Raw genomic sequence first — 19,206 nt, 5'->3', positions numbered from 1 at the left:
GTTCTGTAGGATGACTGACCTATTTGGTTGGATATATCAGGGAAAGCTTCCTAGAGGAGGTGGCTGGGTTTTTTCCTTAAAATGGAGATGTATTGGGGCATAGAAGGTCAGCTGAGAGCTAGAGGTGGGAGACTAAAGCCACTCTGGCAGGTCAGAGACAAGGACTCAGGGTCTTACAGGACCTTAGGAAGGCCATGAGGGGAGCAGAGGAGATGGTGGGCCACCCCACAAATGTGCCATGGAGTTCAGAGGATGGCAGGAGTGTCTTCCTCTTACAGGGTCTTCATGTTGTTTTAAGTTCTATCACATCTCCTTTTTTGCCAGGACTCTCTGCCATTGTCTCTTCTTCCTCTTTCTCCCATTATTCTTTTCTTGCTTAAAATATATTTTTAATTTTTAAAATATTGTTACATATTTAAACATAAGTATGAGTAAGGCAAATTACAGTTTAAAGAATAATAATGTCAGGGCTGGGCGTGGTGGCTCACACCTGTAATCCCAGCACTTTGGGAGGCCGAGGCGGGTGGATCACGAGGTCAGCAGTTCAAGACCAGCCTGACCAACATAGTGAAACCCTGTCTTTATTGAAAATACAAAAAAATTAGCTGGGCATGGTGGAGGGTGCCTGTAATCCCAGCTACTTGGGAGGTTGAGGCAAGAGAATCTCTTGAAACTAGAAGGCAGAGATTGCAGTGAGCCGAAATTGCACCACTGCACTCTAGCCTGGGCAATGAGAGCAAAATTCTGTCTAAAAAAAAAAAAAAAGAAGAATAGCGTCAACCCCCCCTGGTATGCCCATCAAGCAGGTTAAGAAACTGAGCAAATGTTTCAAGTATCTTAGAAGCTCCTGTGTGCCCCTCCCTGCTCTCTCAATTCCTCACCCCCTCAAGACGTCACCACCATTCTGTTTTTGTTTTTTTTTTTTTTTTAGACGGAGTCACATTCTGTAGCCCAGGCTGGAGTGCAATGGTGTGATCTCTGCTCACTGCAACCTCCACCTCCAGGGCTCAAGCTATTCTCCTGCCTCAGCCTCGCAAGTAGCAGGGATTATAGGCGCTCATGACCATGCTCAGCTAATTTTTGTATTTTTAGTAGAGATGGGGTTTTGCCGTGTTGGCCAGGCTGGTCTCAGACTCCTGACCTCAGGTGATCTGCCTGCCTCAGTCGCCCAAAGTGCTGGGATTACAGGCATGAGCCACCGTGCCTGGCCTCTAAAATTTTGATTATGCCTTCGCTTTCATTTTTTGAGATGTATTTCACATACCATAAAATTCGCCCTTTTGAAGTGTGTAATTTAGTGGTTTAAAGCATATTCACAAGTTGTGCAACCAACATCATTTACTTCCAGAACATTTCATCACCCCCAAAAGAAACCTCATGCTCATTAGCTGCCGCCCCCCTCCTTTGTTTTCTTTGCAATATAAAATTATTTGTATGTAACCTTAAACAATAGCCAACTGTTTCTTATTCATCCATCATGTGTCATCCTAAATAATTTTCTACATTTCTAACTTTGTCATTATCTTGGCATTTTACTCCTTTCCTTTCTCTGCTATATTGCTGAATCTCTTTAGATTACACCTTTCTTAGTGACTCTTTGTTTCCCTTTCCCTCTTTGATCTCTGTCTTTTCTACTCACATTATTTTTCTCCTACTCCTTTTCCTTCTGATATATTCATGCATTGGTCTGTGCATTTATTCATTTCTTAAACCCCAAAGTGCCAGCATTGTGTTAGGAGCTGGGGAAGGAGTTGGGAGGTCCCTTGAAAGGGGTTTATGATAGGCTAGTGACCATGACCTACCCTTGCTGTTAGTAAGGTGTTTCCTGTGTGCCAAGCATGGTGATAAACAGCTCCCTGAACATCTGGTTCTCATAGTGACCCTACAAAGAGATATCCCAATTTTACCAAAAAGTGAACAGTCACAGACAAGAGACTTGTATAAGGTTACCTAGCCAGTAAGTGCTAGGACTAGGATTTTAGAATATGTTTAACTCCAAATCTGGTGCTCCAGTGTTGAGGATAGGTGGAAACTGATATCTCAGAGCCAAAGAGCAAAGGTTCTACTTACCTTCAATCAAATAAAAATCTCTTCTGCTACCAGCAATCCCCATAACAGACTCTTAATTGGCACCCAGCCGCCACTTGTACATCAGGAAGAAACAAACAAATAAATAAATAAAGAGTAATGGGCATCCTTGAATGGGCAACTGCATCTCTGGTCACAATAGGGATTGCTAATGCTGACCATCTGGCACTTTTCTAAGCACACATGTGTGTGATGAGCTGGAGCTGGCTGAGACTATCTCTTGATTAGTAAAATTTAGGAATTTTGTGAGACAGTTATTAAACCATTGGTGGCTTGAGACAGCCATGTCAGGAATATTTACACTATGAAAATTGGCAAACACTACAAATTAGGGCTCTCCCCATCTGCCACCAACCAAGATGTTTATTAAACATTTAGCCTACACTGCTGATTGTCCTTCACAACGGTACATATTATTCTCTTCCTTCCAATATGAAGAAGTTGAAACAAAGAAATATAAATAACTTTCCCAAGGCAGTAAGTAAGCACCAGAGCTGATGGTTGAACCCAAATCTGCTAACTGTAGAGGGTGTGCACCAACCAAAGCCCACCAAATCTCTGCAGGGAGGATGAGGCCAAGGTCAGAACTTTGCCATTGAGTTCTTTGACATCGAGTTCTTTGCCAACAATCCTCCCCCTCCATCTAGGGAGAGGTGCGCCTCTGTTTTAGTGGCATTGGAGGTAGAAATGTTGACATGGTATGGTGGTAGAGAGAGGGATCCCATGGAGGGAAAGCGCTCATTAATTCTGCTGAGACCCTAGGGTCCATAGCCCACAGACAATTCATTAGCCGCTAATTATGGTAATGGGGGCAGGGGAATATCTATAGGAAATATGCCAACAATAGTCATCACTGTGGTAGGTAAAAGAGGTCCCTCACTGCTTCTTTCTGTCAATAGGAAGAAAAAGGACAGTGTCTCTCTTCCCCACCACATCCAGTGAGTCCCAGGCATCCTGATAGTCCTCTCAAGCTTATGATTCATCCATTCAGAACCTCAGTTGTTTAAGTTCTCAGCTTCCTCCTTTTCTATTTAATTCTGTGATGGATCACATTGTAGTAACAGAGAATTATAAAGCTCTGGATTTGGAGAGTACTTAGGACATTTAGCCAATCTTCATATAACTGAATCGTTATGCTTCTCTTCAATTAGAAAGGGAGCCTATGGGGTCAGCTAATAAATGGCATGTACTAGGTCCATGGATCTACCCAGTAGTCATTTCTGCAGCCTTTAGATCTGTAACTGGAATGCACATGCTTGGCAGTTGGCAGAATCCCCACATAGTTCTTTAATCTGTGGAGTAAGAACTACAGATTCAGGTGGAAGCCCTGAATCTACAACTCTTACCACAAAGACAGTGAATCAAGAACAATATCACAATTCAAGGGAAATGGCTGATTGATGCCACCTTTAAAGGATGTGAGGGTTTGTTCCTATCATAGTTCACATTTAATTCACCTGTCTGGTCACTACAAAAATCAGATGCATCTTGAAAGGTGACCAGACTAGCGCAAACCCAACCAAGAAATAGCTGTAATTGCAGCTGTTGTGCCTGATTAACATGGTTTCGGGTCCATGTTATATAGCTATTAATCTGTTGAATAATGTGTTCTTTTCTTTTTGAGATGGAATCTCACTTTGTTGCCCAGACTGGAGTGCAATGGCGCGATCTTGGCTCTCTGCAACCTCTGCCTCCCAAGTTCAAGCGATTCTCCTGCCTCAGCCTCCTGAGTAGCTGGGACTACAGGCGAATGCCACCACGCCCGGCTAATTTTTGTATTTTTAATAGAGGGTTTCACCATATTGTCAGGCTGGTCTAACTCCTGACCTCATGATCTGCCTGCCTCGGACTCCCAAAGTGCTGGGATTACAGACGTGAGCCACTGCGCCTGGATGAATGTGTTCTTTTCAAATACTATCAGGAAGAAAGACCAAAGGCAGTTTGAATTTACAGGGTATGGATATAAGTGTACATTTACATTTACATTTTTGCTTCAGTACCATGTTAAAACTCTCCCATTATAATAGGGTCCATATAATAGGGACATGGATGTGCTGCAACTCCGGCAAAAAAGCCTTGATTTCTATAGTGTAAATATTCTCACCATGGCCAATTTTAAACTGTCAATGTGAGATTACTGAAAATGCAGAGTTGTAGAGAAATGTACAGTAACACACCATTACACTGAAGAATTTATAATACAGAGGGTTTTTTTTTTTTTTTTTTTTTTTTTTTTTTTTTTTTTTTTTGCATAAACAAACGGTCTTTATTAGGCTAAGACCAGAAGTCCATGGGTCTTGAGGAGACCTGTGTGTATTTGTCAGTTTTCTTTTTCATGTTCTTTTCCGCCTATTTCTGCAGCCTCATAAGCTGTTTCTTCTTCTGGTAGTGGATCTTGGCCTTCTCCTTCCTCTTCTCCAGGGTGGCTGTCACTGCCTGGTACTTCCAGCTAACTTCATGAGCCGGGTGTCTAGGCAGACAAACTTTCTCGTAGGCTTCAGACACACAGCCTTGAGGGCAGCAGGAACCACTATCGCTTTTTCTTGTCATAGGGCGGCGGAATGCCATCAGACACCTTGAGGTGGTTCAGGGTGGCCTGGCCTCGCTGGGTCTTTTGGGGCAGCCGGCCTTGCACCATCCACCAGATGTCTCTGGGGCCGAGAAATGGCAGGGCCTCGAGAAGAGTTGGTGTTCATCTGCTTGCGGAGAAAGGCCTGCGGAAAGGCCAGGTACTTCAACTTGTTTCTGTAGAAATTGCCAGAAATGTTGATGCTCTCGCAGCGCACGACCACCACCTTCTGGCCTAGAAGGTGGGAAAGGGTTGGGAAGTGCTGAGGGTGCCACCCGAAGGCTGTCCCTCTACCTGTGACTGCACACAGACAGTGATGGGCAGAGCGGAGTTCATGTTTAAATTAAAAGACAACCTAACGGAAAATCACTTCTGAGCCAGGAGGACCGCACTCAAGGACTGGGAGTGGCTGGCAGGTCTCAGAGCAGCAGTGCATGGGGTTGGTCTCATGGCCATGAAACTCAAACGAAAGATGGTGATTGTTGCTCATCACCGATCCAGAATATTTTTATTATACAGACAACATCATTTAGTATTTTTATTATACAGACATAACAGATATAAATAACCAGAATAGTATAGAAAATATGGTAAGATAAATACCTAGAAAATGAAGAGCTTAGGGATTTGTTACCTATGTCTTAAAATAACTTATTAAAATAATAGTCGTGTTTAACAACTGATTTGCACAATTTCTGAAAATTTAACTGTTGGCTCCATAAGGCAGGATGAACTAGCTGCAACACACCACTGAACGTGGACCTTCTGGACATTCTGCAAAACATCACATTGTTCCACTGTATCAATAATATCTTATTAATCAAACAGAACGAGCCATGAGGGCAAGCATATTGGTGACACTGGTAAGACAAATGCACTCCAGAGAGTGGGAGATATACCCTGTGAAGATTCAGCATCCTCCACATCTTTGAAGTTTTTAAACTTCGTGCCAGGATATCCGTCTAAAGTAAGAACATATTGCATTTCACACTTAACACCACTAATGCAGAACTGGAAAGAGATGCACAGTAACACACCATTACACAGAATAATTTATAATACAGGAGTGTTTTTTGTTTGTGTGTGTTTCGGAATAAACAGTCTTTATTAGGCTCAGACCAGGAATCCATAGGTCTTGGGGAGACCTGTGTGTATTTGTCAATTTTCTTCTCCACGTTCTTTTCCACCTGCTTCTGTAGCCTTATGAGCTGTTTCTTCTTCCACTAGTGAGTCTTGATCTTCTCCTTCCTCTTCTCCGGGGTAGAGAATGCTTGGTTGTCCTATTTAGTTTCTAGAGGAAGCATATTCCACACTCATGGGAATACCACATGGAACAGTTTGCTAGTGACTGACTGAAGCCCAGAGCAGACATGGGGTCTGCAGTTGTTCTAGGCTGTCATATCAGCCATGTGGTACTGCTTTGGCCGTGTGACTTAATAGACTTAATAGGCACTAAAGGTATCAGTGGTGGGAAAAGATACAGTGTGGCATTTTGGGCAAGCCTCAAAAGGAAAATCACAACATAGATCCCCGGGGTTCTTGATCAAAGCTATGCTGTCTGCTGCAGGAAAGTGAACTCCATTAGGAAACAAGTCCTAGCCTACTCTTGGGCCTTATTAGAGACAGAGCTCCTGATCATGAGACATCAAATGGCCATGAGGCTAGGACTGTCCATCGTGAGCTGGGTCCTGTCAAATCAATCAAATGATGAGGTCTGGTGGTTACAACATCATCAATTGGAAGAGAGAAGTAGTATATCCTGGATCAATTGTGGGCAGAACTGGAGGGCAAATGCAAGGTGCTGAAGTGGGGGACCAGGCTCCCATGTCCTCCACACTGTGGCCTTGGTACTTCCCAAATTGCTCATACCAGTGGCTCATGGGAGTGTTCTAGTTATTTATTGCTGCATAACAAAATCTCCCCAAATTTGATGGGCTTAAATGAACACAAACTTCTTTGTATCTCACATGTTGTGGGCCAAGAATTTGGGAAGAAATTGGCTGGGTTTTCTTATATTCCATGTTGTACCAGCTGGGATCCCTTGGAAGTATTCAGCTGGCAGATGGACTGCTCTAGAGGGTCTGAGACAGCTTCACTCACATGCCTGACACCTTGGTGGGTTCACTGTAAGTTTGGGCTCATCTTGACTCTTCTCTGTCTTCATGCTATCTCAGGGCCTTTCTACATGGTCTGCCCAGCATGATAGTCAAACTTTTTACTTGGAAATTCAGAACTCCAAGACAGCAATGAGGAACAGCCAGTTCTCTTACAGGCTGGCCCCAGAGCTGGCATAGTGTCACTTCTGCCACGCTGCTTTTGTCAAAACAGTCATAGACTAGCACAGATTCAAGGGGAGGGGAAATAGATAGCCCTCCTGATGGGATGATTGTCTGATAGTTTGTAGCCATCTTTAATCTGTCATGGGGGCAGGGGTACTTTATAATTGGCTAATGGAGGAAAAATAAGATGACCTTGGTTCATGGATGTATCTGCTCAACACATTGGTGTGAGCTGAAAATGGACGGCTGCTGCATTATAGCCGCACTCAGAGTAGTTCTGGAAGACCATAGAAATTGTAAATCCTCCCAATGGCCAAAGCTTTGAGTAGTGCACCCGATTATCTGTTTTGTGTGGAAAGAATAATGGCCTAATGGAAGAATATTGTGAATACATGGGCAGTGGCAAATGACTTGGTTGGCTGGTCAAGGGCTTGGAAGGAGGAGGTTTAGAAGATGAAGAACAATGAAATTTGAGGAAGAGGCACTTGGATGGATTTATGAAAATGGGAAATCTTTTTTTATTTATGAAAATGGGAAAATTGTGAATACCTTTGTTTTGCATGCTAATGCCCACTAGAGAGCATCCACAATAGAAGGGGCTCTAAACAACCAAGTAAACAGTGACTACAGGCCAGTTCACACTAAGCAGGCTTCTCCACAGGCCACCCTAGTGCTGGTAAAAATGGACTTATGAAGGCAGTAGCAATGGTGGTAGGATGCAGGTCTGTATGTGTTCAACAACATGGCTTCAACTCACCAACACTGATCTAACTCCTGCTGCCGCTGAACATCCAACCTGCCAGAAACATGCAAATGCTGCCCTTGATATGGCACCACATTCTGGGCATGAATTTGCAGGTCCAGTATTCAAAATGGATTTGAATCCAGACCATCTGATGCTGCACAATGGGAAAGGGCTCTGAGTATTTGCAGAAAACCCCCAAACTGACCATTTTCTCCTATATCCTCAACATTCAACACTTCTAGTCACCAAAACGTGTTGGTTTTTATTTTATTTTATTTTATTTTATTTTAGTATTTTTTTTTTTGAGATGGGAGTTTTGCTCTGTTGCCCAGGCTGGAGTGCAGTGGCGCGATCTTGGCTCACTGCAAGCTCTGCCTCCCAGGTTCACGCCATTCTCCTGCTTCAGTCTCCCGAGTAGCTGGGACTACAGGCGCCTGCCACCATGCCCGGCTAATTTTTTGTATTTTTAGTAGAGACGGGGTTTCACTTTGTTAGCCAGGATGGTCTCGATTTCCTGACCTCGTGATCCGCCTGCTTTGGCCTCCCAAAGTACTGGGATTACAGGGCTGAGCCACTGCGCCTGGCCAACATATTGGTTTTTCTCCCAGACTGACCAATAAATTCTTCAGTGGACACCAATTAGGTGTCCTATAATTCAATTCAATTCACTTCTGACATTATTCACCTGGAGACAGAGTGAGATCCCACAGATTAAAGGATCGCATAAGACTGCTCCCTACTTCAGATGCCAATCACAAGTCCAAGCTTCTGGAACTTCTGATCCTAGTGGGAACCCTATTGGGGGTTCCCACAATTCCCTCCTTGGGTTTGATCATTTATTAGAGCAGTTCACAGAATATATGAAAGCTCTTTACTTCAATTTACCAGTTTATTATAAAGGATATTCCGAAGGATACAGATGAACAACGAAATAGAAGAGATGCACAGGAAAAGGTATGTGGGAAGGGGCACAGAGCTTCTGGGGCATGCCGCCCTCTCATCACTTCTGTGTGTTCACCAACCTGGAAGTTCTCTGAGCTCCATAGTTCAGGGGTTTTTGTGGAGGCTTCTTCAAATAGGTATAGTTGATTATTAACTCAATGTCTAGCCCCTCTCGATTTTCTGGAAGATGAGGGTAGAGCTGAAAGCTTCAAACTTCTAATCATGGCTTGGTCCTTCCAGTCAGAGTCCCCATTCAGGGGCCCACCAAGGGGTCACCTCATTAGAACAAAAGATGCTCCTGTTACCCAGGAAATTCCAAGGGATTAGAGCTCAATGTTAGGAACTGACATATTTGGTTAAAGACCAAATATTAGAACAAAAGACTCTCCTAGCACTCCTTGCTCAGGGAATTACAAGGGCCTTAGGAACTCTGTGCCAAGAACTGGGATCAAAGGCCAAATATGTATTTCTTCTTATATCACAATATCACAGCCTCTTGGCCACCACATTATTCTGCAGCCCATGACTGCAATAGCTTTTTGGATTATATTCAGATGGTTTTCACATGTGGCTATAGACTCAAGTACCATACTCAGTGATGATCTCAGAATTACATGTCATTTTGCTATGATTCTCTCCCAAGTTTGGCTTTGTGAAAAATCTTTTGGTTTCATATTATATTATGGGACATATTAGCAATCTCTGATAGTTTTGTGGCATATTAAATATTCATGGGTGAAGCAGCTTTGGGAGTAGATAATGGATGGGGTGTTTATAACTAACCTAATTTAAAGTTTATTCTAGTTACTACATTACTATAGCTATTTTGCCTGGCAATTAATGAAGAGCACTGGAAGTGATTCCTACTGGGGCATAAACTTGTAGCCACTTCTGTCTTGAGTCTATTAGCTGCTTAAAATTTACACGCACGCACACACATACACACTATTTTGAATATGTAAAGCACACACAGCTGTAACATTTAAAAGACAGGCAAAAATATAAAGTGAAAAGCAGATTTCTCTTCCATGTCTGTTCTTCAAGTTACAGCTGTCAATGATGTCATAGGGCTCACCAGCTCCAGAAACAGCTTCTTCTGCAGGAACCTGGGAGGCTTCCAAGACAAAGGGATTTTACTTCCTGCTGAAAGACATTGATGATGGCTTTCTTGACTCCTGTAGACCTCGTGACTGCCGGATCCCAGTTGGTGTAATCTACAGTCTTTGGCAGGAGCAGGCGTCACGGGCCCAGAGCTTGAGCCGATTTCTTCTTCTCGACATGGCAACCTTGTCTAGGGAAGGCTGGCACAGAGGTCTGCAACCATAAGCCAGCTCCGCCCTGCTCTGCTGTCAGCCTGCACTGGAGGCCAATGCTTTCATGAGGACGCAGGGCCTAGGATTTCTTTCCATAAATATAGTCTATCCTCCATTCCCATGGGTGCTGCATCCACAAGCAAACATGAATTGAAAATACAATATCCTCAGGATGCTAAACTCATGGATGTGAGAACCGACTTTTTGTATCTGTGAGTTCTGCAAGGTCAACTTTGGAACTTCAGCATCTGCAGATTTTGGTATCTGAGGGAAGTACTGGAACTAATTCCCTGGAGATACTGAGGGATGACTGTAATAAATGTTCATTAAATACCTACTATGCCAGATACTATGCCAGGCACTAAGAGTTTTAGAATAAGTGAGCCAAAACCCTGGCCCTCACTTTCCTTACTCTGTGCTTTGAGAGGTAGACAATTAAAAAGATCCTGTTACTTCATGGGAAGTGCTTTTTGTTGGTGGTAGAGAGGAACTGGAGGGGAGAGTCTTCCAAAAAGAGGGAGGAGCACGTTCAAAGGCTAAAGGTGGCAGAGAGCCTGGTGTGGCTCAAACACTTGCACTTGCAGGTAGTTCTATGAACTTGCAGGAGTCTAGGCAGTTGAGCCTTAGGAGGTCGAGATGGTAAAGTCTGGAAAACAGGAACCTGATCTAGGAGTTTGGGCTCCACATTTTATTGCAGGGGGAATCTATATATTATTTTTGGCTAAGGGAGTAACATAGTCAAATTTGTATTTTAGAATGATTACTCTGGTTCAACATGGATAATCAATTTGAATCGGTCAAGACTGCAGGCAAAGAGGCAGTTAGTAGTCATTCCTATCATCCACCAGATATTTCTGGTTCCCTTTCCTGCCACATGATTGGTTTATTTCCCCTCACCTTGAAGTTATATGTAGCCATGAGATTTGCATTGGCAAATGACCAATGAGTCAAAGTGTTATGCCACTTCTGATTGGAAACTAAGTGCTAGTTTGCTATTTGTCATGCTTATTATTTCCTTCTTTCCCAGCACCTAAGAGTGTTTGAGATGGTGGCTGTTCTGTCAGTCCACATCTTGGGGTGAGGATGACAAGGCAGAACTTCTGGTTGGATGACAATGGGCATGCAGCAGCAGCAAGAAATAAACCTATGCTGTTTCAAGTCACTGAGGATTGGTATTGTTATCACAGCATAACCTGGTATATACTGACTAGTACACCTGAGATGCAGCTATTGCAATAAAAATAAGCAGCACGTGGACTGCAGATAAGGTAGAAGCAGCGGGAATGGAGGGAATGGACAGATGTGAGGGCTGTTGAGATAAAATTGACCAGATAAAGTGACTGAAATGGAGGGGAAGAAACAGGTTCAGGTAGAGAAAGATGCTGACTTTAATGTGGAACATTCTGGATTTGAAGTTCAGGTGGAGGTGTCCGGTGGACAGCTGGACTTACAAGTGTGCAACTCAAGAGAGCTGGGTTACAGATGAAGATTAGAAGCATCAGTAGATTAACACATTCCTGCACTCCTCTTCCTTGACCTGAAGGTCAAGATTCTCTGCTCTTTCCTTCTGAAGGAGGCAGTAGCATCAAGATGGTGTAGGCTACTGAGGGGACAAAGGCAATGAGAAGAGGAAAGAGGAGAGAATGGTTCCATTCTAAACAGATTTTCCATCACACTCTCCATTCCATTCATGTGAGGCTTTGAGAAGGTAATGAATGTAGATCAACTTGAAAAAGGAAATAAGATTTCATAGAAGTTGGGGCTTACACTGCTGCTCCCTTTCTTCTGAGGCCCTTGCTCCATCCAGGCTCCGCTGCAGCACTTTATTACTTACAGTTGGATTTCATTTTTGTGCCTGGCCAGTAGAGGTTGGTCAGAATTTCAGAGCTGCACTAGAAAATGGATGCAGGACAGCTGTTACCACTGTGTAGCCACTGAAGAGCAGACTCACACCTCCTCATGGTCACTGTCATGCAGAGGTTGAGAAGAGGTAAAGGAAAATCATCTCCAGGAATGGGAACATATTTTCAGGGTTTGGCAGGAGATTAGTGTTGTGATCCCTGGAAAACTGGATGATCAGGAAACCTACTAGGACTGGAAAAACAGAGTTTTCTGCCTGATAACCCATTTGGGTATAAATCCTAATTATGTTGGTATATTTATAATGGTGTAAAAGCAACTGCATTCACTTGGTAAGTTAACAGATATGCATCTTAATTTAGGTCTAACAAACTGCTGTGTGTTCTTGGGTGAAATTACTACATTCTCTGAGCTTCAGCTTTCTGTCAGTCCACCTCAAGCAAGTGGAGATGAACCATCCTGATATCAAAGGAAATAAGATTGTAAGAATCAGAAGTGGCTGGGCACCATGGCTCACTCCTGTAATCCCAGCACTTTGGGAGGCCGAGGCGGGTGGATCACCTGAGGTCAGGAGTTTGAGAACAGCCTGGCCAACATGGTGAAACCCTGTCTCTACTTAAAATAAAAAATTAGCTGGGAGTGGTGGCGCATGCCTGTAGTCCCAGCTACTCGGGAGGCTGAGGCAGGAGAATTGCTTAAACCTGGGAAGCGGAGGTTGCAGTGAGCCGAGATCACACCACTGCACTCCAGCCTGGGTGACAGAGTGAGACTCTGTCTCAAAAAAAAAAAAAAAAAAAGAATCAAAAGTGATGATAAAGTGATGATATGATAATATGAGAATCAGAGAGAGGTTACATAACCAGAAATAGGCATGGTGTATCTGGAGAACCTGTAATGGAGAAGACAGTTAAAAAATCATAAAGAAAATAAAAATAAAGAAATTAAATATTAAAATGGGCAAGTATGATAATCTTTTCGAGTTTTAGATGTTAATTAAAGATACCTACCTCCTCTTACTTGACTCTTAGTCTTTCTCTGTCTCTTTCTCTCTCTCTCACACACACACTAATGTACTGTGACCCATTGTAAAGGCTTTGATGGGTGTATGAAAGGTAGTATAGGCCGGGCGCGGTGGCTCAAGCCTGTAATCCCAGCACTTTGGGAGGCCGAGACGGGCGGATCACGAGGTCAGGAGATCGAGACCATCCTGGCTAACACGGTGAAACCCCGTCTCTACTAAAAATACAAAAAAAAAAAAACCTAGCCGGGCGAGGTGGCGGGCGCCTGTAGTCCCAGCTACTCGGGAGGCTGAGGCAGGAGAATGGCGTAAACCCGGGAGGCAGAGCTTGCAGTGAGCTGAGATCCAGCCACTGCCCTCCAGCCTGGGCGACAGAGCGAGACTCCGTCTCAACAAAAAAAAAAAAAAAAAGAAAGGTAGTATACTTGGGAGCTCAAACTTGTTCACAAAAGGATAAATAATTTCTTCTTAATTTAGAAAGCACATTAAGCAGCTCTCCCCCAGCTTTGTGTGGGCCCCATTTCCTTCCCCAGCAATCTCCTGAATGCCCTGGTTACCTCCTTGTTCCTCAGGGTGTATATGAGAGAGTTCAGTGAAGGAGTGCCCACTGCATAGAAGAGACCAAAGAACTTGCCCCTCTCTTGGGCATAGGGATTTTTGGGCTGGAGGTAAACAGCAATGACTGAGCTGTAGAAGAGGGTGACCACAGTGAGATGGGAGGATAGGTCCCAAAAGCTTTCCTCCGCCCTTTTTCAGAGTTAGTCCTTAGCACTGCCCAGGCAATGGCTCCATAAGAGACAAGGATGAGGCTGAGGCACAGCCAAGATGAAGACACTGGCAACAGCCATCTGGATCTCATTGTAGGAGATGTCTTCACAGGAGAGTCGAATTAGCACTAGGCCCTCACAGACAAAATCATCCACCTGCCTATGGTCTTATTAAAACTCAGCCTGAGTGTTTGTGATGTCACAGTAGGTGGGTGTCTCTCTTCTGTCTCTGCTCACCCAGCCTTCCTTTCCCAGGCTCATCACCATCCAGCAGCTCCTTCTCATCCCCTGTTCCTTCTGATCAAACATTGTCTAGTGGGAGTGAGGAAACCATTAATGTGCTCGACAACGGATGGAGCCTCACACTGGTGCCTCTGACTTCCTGGTTGAATGCAAAACGGCTGATGTAAACCATAGATCAGCTAACTAGTTAGTTTTCATTAATTTTGAAAAAATTTATTAAGCACCTATATGTTCTAATCACTATGCTACTACTGAATTTTCCCTTTGTTATGTGTGGAAGGAAATACAAAGAAATGTGTGTTCAGTGTGTTTCCTGATTGTAAACATTGCTAGAGAATTCACCATGTTTTCTAGTGGTTGGTATAAATTTTCTCAAATCATTCACATTCTATCTACTTTACACTTTTGCAAGAGATTTGACCAGTGATAGAAATGTGGACTGTGGAGACTTCTTCTGCATGTGAAATGACTCAACCGCTAGAAAGATCAGTCTGGTGATTTAGGTCTTGCAAAAAAATTATGACTTATTAAACTAAGAACAAATATTTCTTCTGCAAATGAAACGTCCTACCTAAATGTTCCATTATGTGTAATATGTAAAAATAAGAAAAAATATAATGTCAGTCAGAAAGATTATTTTCTGGTTCTATAAATGCAAAAAAATCCTGAAGAACTGATGTTTGGCAATAGAAAGCTGAAATAGATTTCAATATCCTCTCCTTTTCATGTAAGATAAAATATAGTAGTAAAAACATATCATGTTGAGTTTGGGACATGTAAATAGAATTTTGTTTTGACAATGCTTGGTTAATTTTATTCACATGCAATTAAAAACGTTTGATTTTGAAATAAGTTGAAACTTACAGAAAAGTTGCAAGTGTAGTTTCAAGAACTTCCACATAACCTTTATCAAATGCATCAATTTTTAGTATTTTTACTCATTTTCACTATCATTATGCTCAATATGTTTATGTATCATCATTTTTACTCTGAGTCACTTGGGAATAACTTGTGGACATCATGCCTCTTTCTCCTTATTGTCTTAGTATGCATTTTCTACAAGATGATCTTAATTAACACTATTCAGCAATTAAATTCAATAAACTTAAAATTGAGACAGTATTGTTATATATTGTTATAACATACATTCCATATTCCTATTTTCTCTAGGTCCCAATAATATTCTTTGTAGTATTTATTTATTTTTTTTCCACATAGGATCCAGTTGAGAGTCACATATTGTACTTAGATGTCAGGTCTGACTGTCCTCTTTAGTAGCCTATCCTAAGTCACTGAACTAAGGAGCCTACTTAAAATTATTGAACAATGTGGTCATTCAAGGTTGAGGAGCTTATGGGCTGGAAGAAAGAGTAGTCTTTCTTTCTTACCCAGGGTTGAAAAACCCTGGGTAGTACATTCAGCATCAGCAGAAAACTTGAAACATTGCAGGCAAATAAGGCAAAAATATTGGGGTAGCGGGGTAGAGGTGAGAAACAGATCTGTAAAGAAAATAAGTAGGGTGGTTGAGTGAATCAGGGAATGCTTCCTGGAGGAGGTGACTGTGTTTTTGAGAAGGGAAAGAGAGTTTCAGCATACAGGGCCAACTCAGATGTGGGTGGATGGTGGCAGCTGAGAGGCAGGAACTGGGCAAGTTGTTGGGGAGGTGGCTGGAAAGGCTGTAGGTTGGCAGTGTCTCCCCATTACAGTGTCTCTTTTTTGTGTGTTTAAAAGCCCCATCTCATCTGTTTATATTTGTCTCTTTTTTTCTTTTCCTTTCTCCTATATTCTTTTTACTCTAAGAAAAAGTTTTCCCTTAAAATATTGTTAAATATTTTAACAAAAGATTGTTTAAATCTTAAAAGCCTTCTGTGTGCCTTCCCTAATCATACCCACTACCTACTCCTGAAGAGGCAATGACTATTTCGATTATTATTTTTATAAAATCATTCCTATATTGTCTTATAACATTACATCCTTTGTGTTGGTAAAAAATAGTCAACTGCTCCTTATTCATCTGTCAACCATCATTCTAATATGCTTTGTGCGTCCCGCCTTTACACTCTTATACTATTGGTAATTCATTGCTTAACTCTATGTCATTTTTCAGTCTCTTCAATTTACATAATTCTTTGACTCTCTGTTCTCTCTTGTTCTGTGCTTTGCAACATGTCTTTATTCTCACTCTCTTTCTTCTGGTCTTTTTTAGTTTTCTTGGACACCAACAAAAGTCCAGTACAACTTTACTCTCTTCCTATTAATTTCATATTCACGGATGTATTTCTTTATTAATCACCAAAGACCTAGTTGTGTACTAGGTGCTACAAGGGAATGAAATATCAAATCTTTTCTCCAATTCATTAGTGTAAACCACGTTAATACTTTGGCAGCTACCATCTGTTGTGTACTTCCTATACACCAGGCACTGTGCTAAACTTTTTCTGAATACCTGGTTCTCATAACTCTTTGAGGTAGTTAGTGTCATCTTCCTTTTACAGAAGAAGAAACAGTTGCAGAGAGGTTAAGTAGCTTGCCCAAGGTTACATAGCTGATAAAGACCGGGCCTGGAGTCTGAGTCCTGTTTGATTCCAAATCTGGTGCTCCTGGGGTAGCTCTACCATTGATGATATGTGGACATTAATGGGCAGTAGGAGAAGAATAAACTTATAAGTTTTCCTCAATCATGTCAGAATCTCCTCATTGCCTGCTGCTGGAGCTTCCCCCTGACAAGCAGCTTCTGGACTGAGTGAGCCTCTACTTAATCCTCACAGTGAAACCTACAAGCAAAGTCAGGAGTGTTGGGCATCTTTGAAAAGGTGGTGGATTAGGGCTTAGGTAGTAATGTTGACTGCTAGTGCTGCTGCCACACCTTTCAAAGCACTTCACAACATTTGTAGGACCCAGATATTATTTCTATAGTCTATCTTTATTTTCAGATGAAGAAACTAAAACATAGACAGGTTAAATAATTAGCTCAAAATTATATAGCTAGAGCTGAGACTTGAACCCAGGTGGGCTGGTTCTAGAGTCAGACACAAATTATACCCCATCACCATCCATCTTCTGGACCTGTGAGGCAGGAGGCTGCTCTTTGCCCACAACCTCTCCTCTTCAGTCCAGTAAATTAACATCTCTTTTAGTGGTAGTGGAGATAGAAAAGGAAACGTGGTGAAGTGATGGAGGGAGGAATCCCAGGACTCCCATCCCATGGAGAGCAATGGCTCATTAATTCTCCCAAGACTCCAGAGCCTCACAGCGCACAGACAGTTCATTAGCTGCCGGTGCTAATGATGATTAAGAAAGGAGGAGATGATTCAGAGGAAACGTGCCAGTATTGGTGCTCCCTGTGGTAAGTAAAAAGGTCACTTTCTGCTCCTTTGTGTCATTGAGGAGCACAAGGTCATGTTTTCTCATTGCCACCTCTCCTGAGTGTGTCCCATTCTTTTCTCTCAAGCCTCATTTGAACCCATCTAAGACTTCGTTATTTCTTGTTTCTTCTCTACTTGTTGAAATTTGTATATAATTTACATGCAATAAAATGCACAGATTTGAAATATACACTTTGATGAATTTTGATGACTTCAATGAAGAAACAGAAGATTTCCATCATCCTACAAACCTTCCCCTTGCCTCTTTCCTTGATACCTGCCATTTTTGCCCAAGGCCAACTGCTATTAAGATTGCTATCACCAGTTTTGGCTCTTCTAGGACTTCATACAAATGGAATAATACAATATGTACTCCTCTGAGTCAGAATTCTTTCACTAGGAGTAATTCTTTTGCAACTTATTAATGTTGTTTCATGTATCAGTAGCTCATTTCTCCTTTTAAAATCAACTTGAGTCTGGGCATGGCGGCTCACATCTGTAATCCCAGCACTTTGAGAGGCCAAGAAGAGTGGATCACTTGAGGCCAGGAGTTTGAGACCAGTCTGAGCAACATAGCGACACCCTGTCTCTACAAAATGTACAAAAACGTAGCTGTGTGTGGTGGCCTGTACCTGTAGTCCCAGCTCCTTGGGGAGCTGATTGGGAAAATAATCTAAGCCCAGGAGGTTGAGGCTGCAGTGAACTGTGATCATGCCACTACACTCTAGCCTGGGTGACAGAGTGAGACCTTGTTTCAAAAAAACATAAAATAAACTTCTTTAAGGTACAATTTACATGGAATAAAATGCACATACTTTAAGTACTACTGCACTCCAGCCTGGGTGACAGGGTGAGACCCTGTCTCCAAAAAAAAAAGAAAGAAAGAAACAAAGCATTCATATGTTCATGCCAGCTGATTTCATTGATATAACTTTCCTACAACAGGAAAAACAAATCTAGCAAGATAAAAATCAGATAACTGGTTGTCTGGGACAGGGCATAGGAGAACTTTCTAGAATAATAAAAATGCATGCTCTATATATTGAATGGGGTATTGGTTATCCAGGTGTATGCACTTGTCAAAACTTGTTGAACGATATACTTAAAATGTGTGCATTTTATTACCTGTAATTTTTACTTCAATGAAGTTTACTTTTTTATGTATTTTGAGACAAGGTCTTACTCTTCACCCAGGCTAGAGTGCAGTGGCATGATCACAGGTCACTGCAGCCTCAACCTCCTGGGCTCATTATCTTCCCAACTCAACCCCCATGTAGCTGGGACTACAGGTGCAGGCCACAACGCATAGCTAAGTTTTTGTACTTTTTGTAGAGACAGGGTCTTGCTATGTTGCCTGGACTGGTCTTGAACTCTTGGGCTCAAGTGATTCACCGACCTCGGACTCCCAAAGTGCTAGAATTACAGGCATGAGCCACTGTGCCTGGCCTTCATGCTTTATTTCTGGCTTCTGTTATCCAACTTGTTATGGAAACTCATTCATAGTGTTTCATATATTAGTAATTTGGTCTTTTTCATTGCTAATAATATTTCACTGTGTAAATATACCACAGTTTATCCATTCATTGATGGGCATTTGGGTTGTTTCTAGTTTTGGGCTGCTATGAAAGAAGCCACAATTGTTGGGTGTGGTGGCTCACACCTGTAATCCCAGAACTTTGGGAGGCCAAGGTGGGAGAACACTTGAGTCCTGAAGTTGGAGACCAGCCTGGGAAACATGATAAAACCCTGTCTCTACAAAAAAATACAAAATATTGACCGGGCATGGTGGTGCATCCTGTAGTCTCAGCTACTTGTGGGGCTGAGCTGGGAGGATCACTTGAGCCCAGGAAGTCGAGGCTACGGTGAGCCATGATCATGCCACTGCACAATAGCCTGGGTCACAAAAAAAAAAAAAAAAAAAAAAAAAAAAAGAAGTGAGCAGTTAGTTGTGTTGTATATAGTTCTTTGATCTTTGTGTGAACACATGTGTTCTTTATTTTGGGTAAATACCTAGAAT

General features: G+C 42.3%; 1 non-coding gene and 1 pseudogene across 1 annotated transcript; both read right to left on the bottom strand.

Annotated features, from left to right (window-relative positions):
• Window positions 1-4,357: 4,357 nt before the first annotated feature.
• On the bottom strand, window positions 4,358-9,244 carry LOC104676779 (annotated as a pseudogene).
• On the bottom strand, window positions 5,071-5,157 carry LOC115897160. Its single transcript, XR_004057089.1, has one exon. It is a non-coding gene; the product is annotated as a small nucleolar RNA Z195/SNORD33/SNORD32 family (small nucleolar RNA).
• Window positions 9,245-19,206: the final 9,962 nt, after the last annotated feature.

This window comes from Rhinopithecus roxellana, chromosome 4 (assembly GCF_007565055.1).
Source record: "Rhinopithecus roxellana isolate Shanxi Qingling chromosome 4, ASM756505v1, whole genome shotgun sequence".
Taxonomy (NCBI): domain Eukaryota; kingdom Metazoa; phylum Chordata; class Mammalia; order Primates; family Cercopithecidae; genus Rhinopithecus; species Rhinopithecus roxellana.
This window is presented reverse-complemented; position numbering and strand designations above follow the sequence as displayed.